The sequence below is a fragment of the Notamacropus eugenii genome, chromosome 1 (assembly GCF_028372415.1).
Source record: "Notamacropus eugenii isolate mMacEug1 chromosome 1, mMacEug1.pri_v2, whole genome shotgun sequence".
NCBI classification, from domain to species: Eukaryota; Metazoa; Chordata; class Mammalia; order Diprotodontia; family Macropodidae; genus Notamacropus; species Notamacropus eugenii.
This window is the reverse complement of record NC_092872.1, coordinates 323,480,837-323,499,491: the sequence shown is the minus strand read 5'-3', so window position 1 is coordinate 323,499,491 and position 18,655 is coordinate 323,480,837. Positions and strand designations below refer to the sequence as shown.

General features: G+C 40.3%; 1 protein-coding gene, 1 pseudogene and 1 gene segment (V, D, J or C); all 3 read right to left on the bottom strand.

Moving 5' to 3' along the window:
* The window catches only part of LOC140517968 (immunoglobulin alpha-2 heavy chain-like), a gene marked incomplete at its 5' end in the record, with an annotated part of 937,512 nt that overhangs the window by 116,134 nt on the left and 802,723 nt on the right, over positions 1-18,655 (bottom strand). The window lies entirely within an intron of this gene.
* LOC140529449 (immunoglobulin heavy constant epsilon-like) overlaps positions 1-18,655 on the bottom strand; it is a 321,603-nt gene that overhangs the window by 58,041 nt on the left and 244,907 nt on the right.
* LOC140517963 (large ribosomal subunit protein uL3 pseudogene) lies at positions 15,289-16,542 on the bottom strand (annotated as a pseudogene).

Here is an 18,655-nt window from a genome sequence, read left to right as displayed (position 1 = left end):
TGGTTTTCAGTATTTCTAATTTGGTATTTACTTACGAGTTTTAAGTTTTGTTCTTTTTTTTTCTTCAGTTTTGTTCTTTTTCTAGCTTTTTCAGCTGTGTTCCCATTTCACTGATCTCCTCTTTCTCCATTTTATTCATGTAGGCATTTAATGATACAAAGTTCCCTTAAGAACTGCTTTTGCAGTATCCTACAAGTTTTGACAGGTTGTCCCATTATTGTCATTCTCTTGAATGCAGTTGTTGATTGTTTCTATGATTTGTTGTTTAACTCACTCTTTCTTGAGTATTAGATTATTTACTTTCCAATTAATTTTTGGTTTGTCTTTCTATGATCCTTTATTACATAAGCTTTTTATTGCATTAGGATCTGAGAAGGATGCATTGACTATCTTTGCCTTTCTCCACTGGATTGTGAGGTTTTTATGCCTTAGTACATGGTCAGTTTTTGTAAATGTGCCATGTACTGGTTCGAAAAAGATATGTTCCTTTCTATCTCCATTGAATTTTCTCCAGAGATCTCTCATCTCTACCTTCTCTAGAGTTTTATTTACCTCCTTCCCTTCTTTCTTGTTTATTTTGAGGTTATATTTGTTAAGTTCAGAGAGGGGGAGGCTGAGGTACCTCCGAGTATAGTTGTGCTATACTGTTTCTTTCGGTAACTCCCTTAACTTCTTCTTTAAGAATTTGGACACTACATCACTTGGTACCTGTATGTTTAGTAATGATATTTCTCTGTTATGTATGGTGACTTTGAGCAGGATATAGTTCCCTTCCTCATCTCTTTTGATTAGATGTATTTCTGCTTTTGCTTTGCCTGAGGTTTGGATTGCTACCACTACTTTTTCTGCATCAGCAGAAGCACAATATATTTTGCCCCAACTTTTTACCTTTACCCTATGTATATCCCCCTGTTTCAAATGTGTTTCTTGTAAACAACATATATTTGGGTCATGTTTTAAAATCTATTCTGCTATCTGTCTCCATTTTATGGGAGAGATCATCCCATTCACCGTCTTGGTTGTGATTACTTACTGTGTCTTTCCCTCTATCCTCTTTACCCCTGTTTATGATTTTAGTTTTCCTTTCTCACTTCCCTTCCGCATTAGAGTTTCAATTTTTGAGCACCACCTTCCTCAGTCTTCCCTCCATTCCTACTTGATTTTCAAAAAAAATGTTTGAGCTCTTACATGCCCTGAGACCAATTCGTATTTTTCTTGGAGGCTTTGGATGTAGGAACTTTGACTTTGCTGTCTTCTTCTGAGAATGTGTTTTGATCTTCTTTGTTACCACAATAACTTCTGTTGTCAATGTTTATTTTCTGTTGTTTGCTCATTTTCCCAGCCTACTACTTGACTTTTTAACTTTTTGTTAAGGTAGAACTCTGCTTCCAGGGTGGAGGATGAACTGTCCCAAGTTTCAGGGGTTTTGAGCAGCTGTTTTTGGAGATACTTTTAGGGACCTGCAAATTTTGAGTTCTTCCAAGGTGGTACAGTCGAAGGAGATGTGTTTCCTCCTCTCCTTTCCTATACTGTGCTCAGTGAACAACTACAAGCATTCTGTTATGATCTGAAACTGTGGGGAGGGTCCAATCTTCACTCTTGGAAGAAATTCTGCTATGCCAGTATTTTTCCTCACCCCAAAACTGCCACCCAAGACTATGATCTAGCTCCAAGTATGAGCAAAGCAACAGAATCTTGTCTCAGTGTTAGGAAATAGACTCCTATAATGTCCTTCTGATTAGTTATTTGACCCCCTTACCATCTGTGGGCTGAGAGCTCTGGAAGCAGCTGCTGCCACTGTCATTAATCATTCAATCACCCTCAAGGCCTGCTTCTGGTTTGATGGGACTGCGGCTATGTTGGGGCAAGGGCTGGACTGTGCTCCTCTCTCACCCAGGTCAAACTGACCTTTCCCATTAACCTTCTAAGTTGTCTTTGGTGTTTATGGGTTGAGAAGTCTGGAAAATGCTGCAGTTGCCAGTGCTTCAGCCTCCTGAGTCCTATTCTGAGTTTGCTATGTCCTTTTTATGCTGACAGTGCCTGTGCTGTACTGCTCTTCTCTCTCAGCTTGGTGCAACAAAACTTTTCTCTAGGCCTCTGATTTTGCATTGGGCTGTTAATTTGTTTCACTCTATGGTTTTTTTGTTTCTGTTGCTCTAGAATTTGTTTACAGTTGTTTTTACTTGTATTTGGGAGAGAGCTAAGGGGAGTTCCTGTCTTTACTCCACCATCTTGGCTCCTACCCCAGTCGTTCTCTCTTCTAAAGTGTGTTTGCTTCTAAGCATTGCCTTCTCTTATCTGCTCCCCATTTCACACTCTTTTTTCTTAATACTTTCGCCTCCTACTTCACTGTTGAGTAAGACAGATTTCAAATAACAATTGAGTATATATATTCCCCTTTTCGAACCAATTTAGATGTGAGTGAGGTTCATGTATTACCCATCTCTCTCACCTTCCCCCTCTATTATAAAAGTTCTTCCTTGAGTTCCTCTTTTATGTGAGACAATTTTCCCCATTCTTTCCATCTCCCCTCCTCCTCTCTTTTACCTATGTATTTTTTATATCATCTCAATACCATCAAGTTACTCCCACACCCTTGTTCTATTTAGAGTCCTTTTAACTTCTCTAATAATGATAAAATTCATAAAATATACAAAAACAGTGTTGCCTTACAGAAAGGCACATGGCTTAGCTTTTTTGATTTCTCTTACAATGTCTCATTTATCTTTGCCTTTTTGTGCTTCTCTCAAGTCTTGCAGGTGAAAATCAAATTGTCTACTCAGTTCCGGTCTTTTCATTAGGAATGCTTGAAAGTAATCTATGTCATTAAATGTCCATTTTCCCCTTGAAGGACTATACTCCATAGAGAGTAAGTCTGTAGCAACTGGAATGTTCTCAGAGACATTGTCTCTAGTCACAAATATCTTCCCCTCTCAATTTATACTCGCTTTTTTTCTTCTACCTTCCTGGAGGTGAGGTCTGCAGGTTTCACACATTGCACACATTTTCCCAATGCATCCATTAGTTGTACTGACTTTTCCTCTCATACATCTCCATACATGCACACATAAGATCCTTGGGCATCTATCTGATGATGGGGATGGGATAAAGGATGGGAAGGGAAGTGTGGAGAAGTGTGATACAGGAGGGAGGGGGAGGATTGTGGAGGGATCTTCTGATTTATTCTTCCTCAACTTGTCTTTTCTAAGGTCCCTTCCTCCACCCCCACAATGGTGGTACAGGACATTGGTGGAACTAAAGAGGTCTCATGCTTTCATAAAACTACTCAGCAATGTAGAGATCAAAGGATGTATTGACTTGGAACAATTTGGATTGACTCTATCCCCAGGTGTTTTGATCCCATCTGTGGAACTCTGAGCAAGAAAAATATGAGAGTTTTTAGGACTTTGACCCCAGGGAACCTTAGTATTGACTGCTTTTAATTTTCATGCCTTTACCTTTCATTTTTTTTCTTTCTACACTACTTTTCATCACCTTGAAGACTGATTTTGTGGGGTGTGATTTGAATGTGTTTTTTTTTTGATTAAATTTATTTATTTAGCTTTTAACATTCATTTTCACATAATTTTGGGTTACAAATTTTCTCCCCTTTTATCCCCTCTTCCCCCAAACACCAAACATTCTAATCGCCCCTATCACCAATCTGCTCTCTCTTCTATCATCCGTCTCTGTCCTTTTCTCCGTCTTCTCTTTTGTCCTGTAGGGCCAGATAGCTTTCTATACCCCTTTACCTGTATTTCTTATTTCCTAGTGGCAAGAACATTACTCGACAGTTGATCCTAACACGTTGAGTTCCAACTTCTTTACCTCCCTCCCTCTCCAGCCCTTCCCTTTGGAAGGCAAGCAATTCAATATAGGACAAATCTGTGTAGTTTTGCAAATGACTTCCATAATAGTTGTGTTGTATAGGACTAACTATATTTCCCTCCATCCTATCCTGTCCTCCATTACTTCTATTCTCTTTTGATCCTATCTCTCCCCATGAGTGTGGACCTCGAATTGCACTCTCCTCCCCATGCCCTCCCTTCTATCATCCCCCCCCACCCTGCTTGTCCCCTTATCCCTCACTTTCCTGTATTGTGAGATAGGTTTTCCTACCAAAATGAGTGTGCATTTTATTCTTTCCTTTAGTGGAATGTGATGATAGTAGATTTCATGTTTTTCTCTCACCTCCCCTCTTTATCCCTCCACTAATGAGTCTTTTGCTTGCCTCTTTTATGAGAGATAATTTGCCCATTCAATTTCTCCCTTTCTCCTCCCAATATATTTCTCTCTCACTGCTTGATTTCATTTTTTTTTAAAGATATGATACCATCCTCTTCAATTCACTCTGTGCACTCTGTCTCTATGTATGTGTGTGTGTGTGCATGTGTGTTTGTGTAATCCAACCCAGTACCCAGATACTGAAATGTTTCAAGAGTTACAAATATTGTCTTTCCCTGTAGGAATGTAAACAGTTCAACTTTAGTAAGTCCCTTATGACTTCTCTTTGCTGTTCACCTTTTCATGGTTCTCTTCATTCTTGTGTTTGAAAGTCAAATTTTCTTTTCAGCTCTGGTCTTTTCGTCAAGAGTGCTTGAAAATCCTCTATTTCATTGAAAGACCAATTTTTCCCCTGAAGAATTATACTCAGTTTTGCTGGGTAGGTGATTCTTGGTTTCAGTCCTAGTTCCTTTGACTTCTGGAATATCCTATTCCATGCGCTTTGATCCCTTAATGTAGAAGGCTGCTAGGTCTTGTGTTATCCTGATTGTATTTCCACAATACTTGAATTGTTTCTTTCTAGCTGCTTGCAATATTTTCTCCTTGACCTGGGAACTCTGGAATTTGGCCACAATGTTCTAGGAGTTTCTCTTTTTGGATCTCTTTCAGGAGGTGTTCTGTGGATTCCTTGAATATTTATTTTGCCCTCTGGTTCTAGAAACTCAGGGCAGTTTTCCTTGATAATTTCATGAAAGATGATGTCTAGGCTCTTCTTTTGATCATGGCTTTCAGGTAGTCCCATAATTTTTAAATTGTCTCTCCTGGATCTATTTTCCAGGTCAGTTGTTTTTCCAATGAGATATTTCACATTATCTTCCATTTTTCCATTCTTCTGGCTTTGTTCTTTGATTTCTTGTTTTCTCATAAAGTCCTTAGCCTCCATCTGTGCCATTCTAATTTTGAAAGAACTATTTTCTTCAGTGAGCTTTTGAATCTCCTTTTCCATTTGGCTAATTCTGCTTTTGAAAGCATTCTTCTCCTCATTGGCTTTTTGAACCTCTTTTGCCAATTGAGTTAGGCTAGTTTTCAAGGTGTTATTTTCTTCAACATTTTTTTGGGTCTCCTTTAGCAGGGAGCTGATCTGCTGTTCATGCTTTGACTTCGTGTCTCTCATTTCTCTTCCCAGCTTTTCCTCTACTTCTCTAACCTGATTTTCAAAATTCTTTTTGAGCTCTTTCATGGCCTGAGCCCATTGGGTGGGCTGGGACACAGAAGCCTTGATTTCTGTGTCTTTGCCTGATGGTAAGCATTGTTCTTCCTCATCAGAAAGAAAGGGAGGAAATTCCTCTTCTCCAAGAAAGTAACCTTCTATAGTCTTATTTCTTTTCCCTTTTCTGGGCATTTTCCCAGCCAGTGACTTGATATCTGAATATTCTCCTCACACCCACCTCGCCTCTTGATCCTCCCAGCCAGTGTTTGGGGTCTGAGATTCAAATGCTGCTTCCAGCCTCAGGGCTTTGAGCGGGGGCAGGGCTGCTATTCAGTGTGAGATTAAGTTCAGGTGCTGAGGTTGGGACAGGGCTGCCTCTCAGGTTCAGTTCCCTCAGGGGGTTTTATGCACAGACCTTCAACAATGGATCCAGGCTCCCGCCCGCTTGCGGAGCCCCGGTCTGCAGCCACCTCTAAGCTTCTACCTTGGGGGGGGGCCTGAGTTATGGGGGCACCCCACTCCCCTCTCTACCCGCCAAAAAGACTCTCTCACCGACCCCCATCACCTGTGGGTGGAGGGACTTGTGTGGCCGCTGGAGATCCCGTCCCTGAAGCCTGCTCTGATCTGTACCTCTCGGAGCCGCAGCCGCGGCAGGTCTGGGCTGCGCTCCGTGTCTGCAGCGTGACGGATCTTTTGCAAGAGGTTTGCAGGTCGCTCTGTGGGTGGAGGGGCCCGTGTGGCCGCTGGAGATCCTGTTCCTGAAGCCCGCTCGGATCTTTTCCTCTTGGTGCTGCTGCCGCGGCAGGGCTGCACTCAGCTCCCAGTCCTGGCGCCCAGTCCGCAGCGCAAAGGACCCCCCGCGAGAGGTTTGCAGGTCTCTCCAGAACAGAAATCTCCCTGGCTCCAATGTTCCGTGGCCTCTGGGTGCAGAATTCACCGTGAGTTACTTCCCTGTAGCCGTTCTATGGGTTGTGGGTTCGGAGCTATGTGTATGTGCGTCTTTCTATTCTGCCATCTTGGCTCCACCCCCCTTGAATGTGTTTTAATCTAAGAAAATGCTTATTTAAATTCTCAAGCTTCTATCACTGAAACAAATATAGGATGAGGAGATTTCCCCTCTCCCCCCACTACTTCCCCTTAGTTAATCTGGGATTAAGGGGCTCCCAGATACAGTGTTCTACACTGGTGAAAGGATTATAACTTTGGGAGATGTCATTTTCCCCCCAACAACATTAAGCTACAAAAGTATGGATATTTTCCAGGTACTATGCTTCCCTTCTCAAGATTTGTACATGGTAGGCATTTACTCATTCTTCCATCCTTGGTTTCTGCATTATGATGTTGTGTATCGATCAGACACAGTTTGTTTCTTAACTCTTTATGTGTAAGGAAGATTTTGTTATTCTTTTTAGATTTTAATTCCTAAGATCATAAATATAATTTCCCAGAATCGTGGTTGTAAACAATTCCTACTGTGTCTGTACAGTAAGATATAGGGATGACATAATATAATGTTTACTGTGCTTATAATGAATGATGATATTGCTAAAATTAACCTGTGAGCTTAATGTTGGCAAAATTCTTTCTTTGTCACCCTATAAATCAAGTGGTCAGTAATTGGGGAATGTGACAGTACAATACTGTGCATGCCTTGATCTGCTCTCATCAAGGCCTGGGGGGTATAAGAATACATAAGTGGAATATGCACGTGCATTTACAGCAACCAGCTCATATTGAGGCTTAGGAGGTCTGTTGGAGTTGTAGCTTCTACTATATTTTCACTCACTCCTGCAAGAAGAGTAATTAGGGAATGCTATAGGAGTTGGTGCTCCCATTATCAGCAAACCCTTTGAGAAGAATGGAATAAAGTAAGTTTTTTTAACCCCTTGTGATGTCTCCAATCCTGTCTTCCTGTCTGCCTAGATCAAGAGGTAACCTGCTAGAGCCAGAACACCTGTTAGAAGTCCTCCAGTGGCTCCCACCTAACAGATGGCATAGTTAGTGTAAGTATGTTTACCTGTGATACACTCTTGAATGTGCCTATGTTGTTGCGAATATAGTGGCGAAGAATATGTTTCACCTTCTTGCAAGAATTAATGGGTTTTGAATCCATCTCCTAGTGGTTTGACTCAAGTTTAAACTATGGCTACTTGTCTCCTTCTCCTTGCACCATCCTGAACTTGGGGCTGGTTCAATCCCTTGCTGTCACCTTGACAGTCCCCAAACAGATGCTGTTGATTGTGCTGGAGGCTTCCTGGAAGAGGTGACATTTCTTGCTTGAAAGTTATTATCTTGTCGTCTTCCCTAATATGATTCTGGATGGATTCATCAACTGGATTTAGCTTGCTCCTCTCTGTCTGTCCTTCTCAATGTATGTCTGTCTGTCTCCTGCTAGGCTCATGCTGCTTGTGCACTTTGTATTCCAGGCTCTCTGGTTTATCTCTAGAGGTCTGGAGCTTCTGAAGGATTCTGACAGTCTTTTTATACTGTCCTGGATTATATGAAGGACTTCTAGATTCTTCTCTTTGATATTCTTTGCACTATTATTTCTGGTGCACTTTTAGACTTTTCTTGAATTGTTTGTGAGAGATAGGGTCTACTCCAGGCCTGGTAGATAGCCATTTTCCATAGTAAGGGTTGAATAAATATTTGTTGAATTGAAAGTCTCTAATATTGAGGTTTGTTAGGTGAAGATAATGTTTTTAAAGACTATTTAGTTTCTTCACTGTCTTAGTTATTCTAAATGTTTTAGTCCACAGATATGCACATCAGATTGTTACATATATGCTGTCTTCCATAATGTTTTCAATTTCTTTTCCCATTTAATCATCTGTGCTTTACCTTGTCTATCTCCTTCCTTACTACTATTATCCAATTGTGCTGATATTTTATCAAATATCACAAGGGCCTAATTTTCTTAAGTATTCCCAATTATTTGTCTTTTGCATATTTCACAACTATATTTACAATGGGGGACTGGCCAAGCTCAGTCCTTATGAATATAAGTAATATGTTTTGTTGATGTTATCTCCTCATAGTAGAGGAGGTTGAGGATATACTTCTGTAAAGTTATAATGATCTGTTAATGGACAAATCTGGTATCCCAGATCAGACCATGTGAAGGTCTTATTTTTGGTGTGCTTAACATGTCAGGAGGAACCTTCTGAATGGCTGATGAGCTGGAAATAAGAATATATTCAAAAGGCACGAGTTGGCCAAAGTTTTTTTTCCTTTTCTTCCTCTCTATGACTAAGGGAAGAATTGGAATCGGAATTGGAAGCTTCCTGACCCTATAAGTTATTGTGAATAGAGACCTCTGTTCTTTGTCTCTCTGTGTAATTCTTTCCTGCTTTTAGTATTGGAATATTAAAGATGGAAATGACCTTGTAAACTTAAAAAGGTCAGGAAAGTGAGCCAGTAGAAATTCAATGATGGGAATCCTGGTCAGATTTTGTTATCAGCTGTGGCATTAACACAATCTTTAAGCAGTGGAAACGAACCTCAGCAGCAGCTGAGATGTCAATTCATCCTGCAGTTATGGGGTCTTTAGAGGTGGCTTTTGTGGAGTAAATGCTTGGTAGAAAATTCTTTAAGTGTGGTTCTACTATCTTCAGAGACTGAGGTAGTGTAGGTGGTATGTGGTCCCAGGTATTGGGGTGGGGAGTATTTGTACTTCTTCACATATAGTTTATCAGGAAATACACCTCTGTTTCTACAAATTATGTTTACTAATTGATGTTAATTAGTCAAATGATATTGATGCCTCAATCACTGGTGATTTATATTGGGGAGAACACACCAGCATGAAGGTTCAAGTTGATAGAATTAGAAAAATACCCCCAGTCCCTCAGGGACAATCCTGGAACCTTGAGAGGGAGATTCATTGCCACCTGTCTCCAGGAATGGGACCTTTCAGTGTGTATTGTGATGGAAGATAAATCCAACTTTAGGGTATGATTACACATACATATCTCATAGTCAGAAGAGACCTCAGAAGGCATCTAATTCCAATAATATATGATCAGGAAAACCCTGAGGAATGAGCTTTCTGAAAATTTCCAGTGACAGGAAACTTACTACTTTTTCTTTTAAAAGTAATTTTACTTGGGGGGCAGAGCCAAGATGGCAGAGTAGAAAGACCCATATACACTAGCTCTTCCCCCACAGCCCATAAAATACCTGTAAAGAATGGGCATCAACAAATTCTAGAGCAATAGAAGTCACAGAACAACGGAGGGGAGGAGACTTCCAGTCCAGGGTAAACTGGAAGGCAGACGGGAAATGTGTGTCACACTGGACGTGGAGTAAAGCAGAATAAGAAGACCATAGAATCTTTCTATGGGGACAAGGACCAAAACACGAACACCAAAGATGTCAGTATTGAGCCTGTACTCCCATCTGAAACTTCAGAAGGGGATATGTACTGGTCTGAAGTACAAAGAGCCTTCTTGGAAGAACGCAGGGAAGATTTTAAAACCCAAATTAGAGAAATAGAAGAAAAACTGACCAATGATTTTAAAAATATGAAAAAAGAAACCACAGAAGAATTTAAAAGGATATTGGACAATGGAAAAGGGAGTTAAAAAATGTAACTGGAGAAAGTAACTCCTTAAAAGGAACAATTGGACTGATGTAAAAGGAGCTGAAAAAGTTAACTAAAATAGCAATCTGATGAAAATTAGAATTGGGCAAGCAGAAGCAAATGACTCTATGAGATATCAAGAATCAGTCAAACAGAATCTAAAGAATGAAAAGAAAGAAGAAAATGTAAAATATCTAGCTGTCAAAAGAAGTGACTTGGAAAATAGATCCAGGAGGGAAAAATGTAAGGATTATTAGTCTACCAGAAAGCCAAGATGAAAAAAAGAGCCAGGATAATATCATTCAAGAAATAATCAAGGAAAATTGCCCAGAAGTCCTTTATCTAGAGGGCAAACTAGTCACCGAAAGAATCCACTGTTTATCTCTTGAAAGAGAACTCAAACTAAAAACACCAAAGAATATCATTACCAAATTCCAGAATATCAAGTGAAGGAGAAAATACTGCAGGCAGCCAGAAAGAAAGAATTCAAATATTGAGGAACTACAGTTAGGAGCACACAGGACCTTGTAGCTTCTGCATTAAAACGTCAAAGAAATTGGAATATGATGTTCCATAAGGCAAAGAAGCTGAGACTACAACCAAGGATTAATTACCCAGCAAAGTTGAGTGTAATATTTCAGGCAAGGAGATTGACATTCAATGAAATAAGGGATTTCCAGACATTCCTGAAGAGAAGTCCACAATTCAATAAAAAATTCAATCTTCAAACACAGGTCTCGAGAGGCATAAAAAGGTAAACAGGGGGAAAAAACTTGTTACTCAATATGGGCAAACTGTTTACATCCCTATAAGGGAAAATGATACTTGTTAATCTTGAGAATTGTGCATTTATTAAGATATATGAGAGGGATATACATAGATAGTGGGTGTGGTATGAAGTAAATGATATCATGATAAAAATGTGATTTAAGAGTGTGAAGGGATTGTAATGGGATATGTGAAGAAGAGGAATAAGAAAAAGGTAAATTCCCTCACAGGAAGGGGCTCAAAATATATATTACAGTAGAGAGAAAGAGGGAAAGAAGATGAGCATTGTTTGAGAGTTACTCTCATCTGATCAGATTCAAGGAGGGAACAACAAACTCAGTGAAGTATAGAAATACAACTAGTTCTATAGGCAATAGGAGGGGAAATGGGAAAGAAAAGGCAGGGAAGGTTAAAAGAGAGGGAAGAATCAATAAGGGAAAAGGGGATTAAAAGGCAGGGGGCTGAAAGAAGGGTGGGATGAGTCCAGGAGGTGGTGGTCAAAAACTAAAACTCTAGCGTGGAGGGGAAAGGAGAAAGGAGAACTGAACGCGTAATCAGGGGGAAAGGTGATGGAAGGAAAGACACAGATAGTAATCATAACCAAGAAGGTGAATGGGATGAACTCTCCCATAAAACGGAGATGGATAGCAGAATGGATTAAAAACCATAATCCAGCAATATGTTGTTTGCAAGATCCACATTTGAAGTGGGTGTATACACACAGGGTAAAGGTAAAAGACTGAAGAAGAATATACTGTGTTTCAGCTGTTGTCAAAAAAAGCAGGGGTAGCAGTCCTAATATCAGACAAATCAAAAGCATAAATAGATCTAATTAAAAGAGATAAGGAAGGAAAGTACATCCTGCTAAAAGTCACCATAGAAAAGGAAGCAATTTCATTACTAAATATGTATGCTCCAAGTTGTATAGCACCCAATTCTGAGAGGAGAAGTTTAGGGAGTTATAGGAAGAAATAGGCAGCAAAATTATACTAGTGGGGGACCTTAACCTCCCCGTTCCTGAACCTGATAAATCTAACCTCAAAATGAACAAGAAAGAAGTTAAGGAGGGTAATAGAACTCTGGATAAGGTAGATACAATAGATCTCTGGAGAAAATAATTCTAATTCTGTGCTCCAACAAATTAATTTAAATTCTTCTTTTCTGACTAGTTTTAAAAAAAGTTAAAAAAAAATAAGAAAAATAATTTTACTTTATTTTAATATTAATGGAATCTTTTTTCAATTCTAAATTCTTTCCCTTTCCCACCCATTGAGAAGGTAAGCAATATTTTATTATACATGTGAAGCCATGCTAAACATGACCATATTAGTCATATTAAAAAGAAAAGCAAGAAAAATAAAGTTGGAAGTGTGCTTTAATTGGCATTTGGAGATGATAAGTTCTTTCTCTGGAGATGGAGAGCATTTTTCATTATGAATCCTTTGGAATTGTCTTGGATCATTAGAGTAGCTAAATATTACACAGTTGATCACCACTGCAATATTGCTGTCACTGTGTACATTACTCTCTTGGTTCTGCTTACTTCATTTTGCATCACTTCGCATAAGATCTCCCAGGGTTTTCTGAAAACATCCATGTTCACCATTTCCTATAACACTGTCCTGTTCCCTCACAATCATATACCACAACTGGTTCAGTCATTCCCCAGTTGATGAACATCCCATCCCCTCAATTTCCATTTCTTTGGAAAACTATAAAAAGAGCTGCTATAATTATTTTTGTGCGTATAGATCCTTTCCCTTCTTCTGTGATCTATACGGGGGTACAAATTTAATAGTGGTATTGCCAGGACAAAAGGTATGTGTAGTTTTACAGCCTTCTGACCATAGTTCCAAATTGTTCTCCCAAATGGCTGAATCACTTCACAACTCCACCAACAGTGCATTAGTATCCCAAATTTGACTCAATTCCCTATATATTTGAAAAAATAGTGATTTTGTTAGAGAAACTTGTAAGAAATTTTTGATATTATTTCATTGTTTTTTTTTTTTTTAGCAGTGTTGTTTCCCTGATTATTTCTTTATATTAGGTCTATTTTTGCTTTTGTTTTGTCTAATATCACGATTGCTACACCTGCCTTTGTTACTTCAGTAGAAATGTGAGAGATTCTGCATCAGACCCTTATTTTTACTCATGTATGTCTTTCTTTTCAAGTGTGTTTCTGGATGAAGAAGCCTTTACTTTGATATCTTCCTATAATAATTTGCTTTGTTCTTCCTCCTCTCAGAGGATGGAGGAAAATATCTGCTCACAAGGAAAATAACCTTCTATAGCCTTATTTATTTTCCCCCTTTTTGGATATTTTCCCAGCAATTACTTGATTTTTGAGTCCTTTGTCAGGTGGAGGGTATATTTTAGGGACTTGTAAGTTTTCAGTTCCTGGGCTGTGCAACCACAAACTTTTCTTCCCGGGTTCTCTGAATAAGGTTCCCTCTCCACAACTGCCTCCAGGTCCACCACGCCAGTACTCCTCCTCACCGCAGGATCACCACTTGGGAATGAGGTTCACATCAGCTGCTTGATTTCCCCAGGGTCTTTAGGATGAGGGTTCCAAAAGAAGACACTGCTGTAGTGACTTCCTCCTCCCTGGGGCTGGGGCTAGGGCTGGACCTCAATAACTTCTCACCCAGGTGAAAGAGCTTTCTCATTGACCTTTGAAACTGTCTTTGGTGTTTATAGGTTGAGTAATCTGGAAACTGCAGTTACTGCCTGTGATTCTGCACCCTGAAGCCTTCTCCAGTCCTGTCCCTGCTGAGCCACGTGGCCAAGGGTGGGTTTTGCTCTGCTCTGCGCCCAGTGAGATAGACCTTTCCTGTTGGCCTTTCAGGTTGCCTTAGGCTGGAAATCTCTTTCACTTTGTCATTTTGTGGCTTCTCCTGATCTAGAATTTGCTTAGAATCATTTTTACAGGTATTTGGGTGGGGGAGCTACAGTAGGTTCATCCTACTCTGCTATCTTGGCTCTGCCCCTTCAAGTGTGCTTTTTGCTAGATATTATTGTCTTCTGGTTTCTAATCTATTCTGTTCTCTGTTTCTCTTATTTGACTTAAAAATCATTTTTGCTCTTCTTTAGCTCTTTCAGGAATTCCTTTTGAGTTTTTGCCCAATTTTCATTTTTCTTTGAGGCTCTGCTTGTAACTGTTTTGATGTCATTGTCTTTTGAGTTTGTGTCTTGTTTTTCTCTGTCCTTATAGTAGGCTTTTATGGTCAGATTTTTGTTGTGGTGGTTTACTCATTTTCCCAGTGTATTTCTTGAGTTTGAACTTCATTTTAAAGTTGGAAGCTGCTCACCTTGGAGGAAGTGGTGGTGTGGAATCTGTCAGAAACTTAAGGCTTTTTAAAAAAGTCCACTTACTATTTTTACAACTAGATTTGGGAATTTGTAAGCTACTGGTGCTTCCAAAATGGCATGATCCTGGGAAAGGTGTGGTCACTGTTCTCCTGATCTGTGCTCTAGTTTTTACTTAGGAAGAACCCTTGCTCAGTTTAAGTCACAAGTGCTAGAGTTCCTCTCTCATGAAGTTACCACCAGGAACCTTGATCCCTTGCAAGCCCTCCTTTATTCTCCATAACTGTGAACTGAATCTGGATATGTACAACTGAGTTGCTAAACAGTGCCTAGTTCTGCCCAATGCTGCTACCAGGGTCTGCTGTAATCTCCTTCTGACCATTTACTAGATCTCCTTATTATTTCTGAGTTGAGAACTCCTGTAGCTACTGTTGCTACCACAGATGCTTCCAAGGCCCAAAGTGCTTTCTGCTAAATCCCCTTCCACTTTCCCCATTGGACCCAAGGCTTTTAGTTCTGTCCTATAGAAAAAGGAAACCAGTATATTCTTCTTTGACATGTAGCTCTTTGCATAATTGAAGATAACTATTTATTTTTATTTTTCCCACCATATATATCCCCAGTTCTTTCAAATGATTTTCATATAGTATGATTTTTCTGGTCTTTATATATTTTTTGCTGTATGATGGTCAGTTTTATGAATTTCTTTCCAAATTGTGAAATCCAGAAATAAGTATGCCAGATACATATATAGTTGGGCAGACTAAAACTTTCTTCTGTGGTATGATTTTGAGTTTTTTCACTATTCTGATTTACCTCTATAAGTTAAGAAATATTTACTTATTCATTGTTATGTTCTAGGTGCTATGCCAAGTGCTAGAAATACAAAGAAAGTCAAAAAATTAATCCTTTTTCTCAAAGCAATTATAATATAATGGAGGAGACAACACATAAATAATTAGGTACATGAAAGATATAAACAGAATATATGGAAGAAAGCCTCAGAGAGGAAGACAGTAGCAAATGGTGGAACCTGAAAAAGTCTCCTGTAAAAGATGGGATTCGAGGTGACTCTTGAAGGGAACCAGATAAACTAACAAAAATATGAGCAGGCAGATCATTCCAGGTTTGGGGGACAGTGAACACAAAGTCAAGAATATGGAGTATTCTTTTCTTTTTTTTTTAAATTGTGAAAAATTTATTGAGAACCCACCAGCTCCAAATTGGTCTGGAAACATCAGGCAGCTTCTTCTTTTGCGACTCGGTCCTTTTTGAGTGGTCCCATGAAATCTTTTTTCTCCTCCACAGTTTGGAGCAGACTGTGGCCAAATTTGGATGTGGTGTCAATAAACTTCAGGTCAATCTTCTCCAGGGTGGGACGTTTGGTCTGTACCAGCAGAGACTTTCGCAGAGTGAGGACATGCTTCTTGGTCCCAACAACACAGTCTTTCAGTATGATGAAGTCATTGGTCACTTCACCATAGTGGACAAAGCCTCCCAGAGGATTGATGCTCTTGTGAGACTGATCATAATCTGTGGATGCATTGTTTTTGATCAGTTTGCCATCCTTGATCTGGTAGCCCTGGCCAATCTTGTAGATCTTTTTGTTGATCTCAGTGCGATGGTGGTAGCCCTTCTGACCAGCTCGAGCCACAGAGAAGGCTTCCAGGGCGGGATGCCAAGCTCCAATACATGCCACCTTATGCAGTCCTCGGTGGGTCTTTCAGGGTAGTTTCTTGGTGTGTCAGTGGCTAGTGACACCTTTGTAACCTTGGCCCTTTGTCACCCCAATGACATCAATCATCTTGTCTTGCCCAAACACGGTGGACATGGGCACCTGCTGCTCCAGCTTCTCACAGGCCCAGTCCAGTTTCTCCGCCACACTACCACCATTCACCTGGATGTCCATCAGGTGAGACTTCTTCTGCCTCAGAGGGGGCAGGCACATCTGGGTGTGGGTAATAACACGGATCACCTGGAAGTACTTCTTCATGCTGCTCAAGTCTTTCTCCAGCTGCTTTTTGCCATCCTCATCTTGCCACTTTTTGCAATACTTGGTGAAGGCCTTTTTCTTGGACTTATGCCAATTCTTATAGAACCACCTCTTACACTCATCACTGATGTGCTCAGTAAAGATGGTTTTAAAGCTCTGCAGGCCTTGTGGAGTTTGCACATAGCCCACGATGCCCACAATGACCATGGGGGGCATCTCCACGATCGTCATAGCCTCGATCACTTCTTTCTTATTGACCTTTGAGTCAGGCCTGTCCACCTCTCGAACAATATGGGTCATGTCTGCCTTGTAGCCCAGAAAGACAGTCAGATGGATGGGCTTGGAGGGGTCATCTTTGGGGAAGCTCTTAACCTTCCCCTGGTGCCTGTTGCTTCTCTTTGGAGGCAGGAAGCCCAAAGAGCCATGCCTGGGAGCAGGGAACTTCCGGTGGGACATGCTGCTGCTGATGTACCTGCAGCAGCTGCCAAGGAGAGTTTGGAAAGCTGGAATATTATTTTCAAGGAGGAGAAAGTTGACCAGTGCAATTGGATCACAAGGTATATGAAGATTAGTAAAGTGTAAGAATGAATACTGGAAATAAGGGGAGGCATCAATTTATGAAGAACTTTCAGTGCTAAATAGAGGAGTTTATATTTGATCCTAGAAGTAATAGAAAGCCACTGGAGTTTATTCGACAGGGGAGTGACATAGTTAGACTGATGAATTAGAAGAGGTATTTTCTTCCATCCTTTTGGATGAGGAAGAACAAAGCATAATATCAGAGGAAGTCAAGGCTTCTGTGCACAAAGCCTCCAAAATAGGTATGCAATTGTCTCAGGCCATGGAAGTATTTAAAAAGGATTTTGAAAATCAAGTAAGAGAGGTGGAGGAAAAATAGGGAAGAGAAAGGAAGTGAAGCAAGAAAATAATGAAAAGTCAGTCAACAGCTTACTAAAGGAGACCCAAAAGAATACTGAAGAATGTAACACCTTTAAAAATGGGCTAACTCAGTTGGTGAAAGAGGTCCATAAAAATATGAATTTATTCTCTGAGAACTCCCCATTTTTCTCATTTCATATGTTTGACATATATTTCTTGACTACCTCCTCCTTCCCTCTGGTCTTACTCAAGAGATGGTCTTTGTCTCTATCAAAGTAAACCCCACCGTATCCACCTTTGGTCCTATCTCCCCCTATCTTCTCCAACATAATACCTCAGATGTCATTACATTTGTTTAATCTCTGTCTCTGTCCTTGCAGGCTCATTTCACAAGGTCATGTCATCCCTAGCCTTAAAAAAATCCTCACTTGATCCTACTAACCCCACTAGTTATCATCCTACATATGTGCTCCCCTTGCTAACTAATCTTTTTGAGAAAGTCATCTACACCCAGTATCTTCACTTTTTCTCTCTTCTAAATCCTTTACAATCTTGCTTCTGACTTCATCACCTAACTGAAACCTCCCCTTTTCAAAGTAAGTAATGATCTCTACCTGCTCAACAAGAAAGTAACCTTCTATAGTCATATTTCTTCTCCCTTTTTGGGCATTCTCCCAGCCAGCTATTTGACTTTTGAGACCTTTGTTGAGATGAGGGTATATTCTGGAGACCTGTAAGTTCTCAGTTCCTCCAAGGTGGCACAATCAAGGGAGAGGTGTTTTCTCCTCTCCTGACCTTGTCACTGATCTGGGAGCAATCAAAAACTTTTCTGTCCAAAATCTGCAATTGAATTCTCTCGCCACAACCACCTCCAGCTCCAACACCAGTGCTCATCCTCACCCCTGGGTGAAACTCAGGGGTGAGAATCAGATTAGTGGCTTAATTCCCCCATGGGGTTTAGGTGGAGGTCTCTCAGGGCTGCCACTCAGGGCTGAGATTAAGTCATCACTTCAATTCCCCCAGGGGAATGGCAAGCTGTTGGAGCCCTCCCACTGTCCTTTGAAGCTGTCTGTAACATTTGTGGGTTGAGGAATCTAGGAACTGCTGCCAGTGGAGCCCTGAATCCTGTTCTGTGTCCTGCCCCTGCTGTTCTGTGCTGGTCTGTGATAGTTGTGCTGGTCTGGTCTGCCCTGGTCAAGCTGGTCTGGTCTTCATATTTTTTGTGAAGTATGAAGTGAGTCTCTAATTTGAAAGGGTGAAGAGCTGACTACTATGGGAAATTTAGAGATGAAAAGATTTGGACCAATCCCTATGTAGAGTTGAATTGCTTGTCATGACTTTCTTTTCTGAAATATTGCAACCTGAGGGGGGTGGAGTCAAGATTGTGGAATAGAAAGATGAACATACACTAACTCTTGCCCCACAGCACATAAAATAACTAATAATAAAATAACTAAAATAACATAAAGACTCTCAACAAATTCTAGAGCAGCACAAGCCACAGAACAACAATCAGGATAATACAGGATCTGATATTAAGAGATCAAAGGGCATGGAATATGATATTCCAGAAGTCAAAGGAACTAGGACTAAAACCAAGAATCACCTACCCAGCAAAACTGAGTGTAATACTTCAGGGGAAAAAGTGGTCTTTGAATGAAAAGGAGGACTTTCAAGTATTCTTGACGAA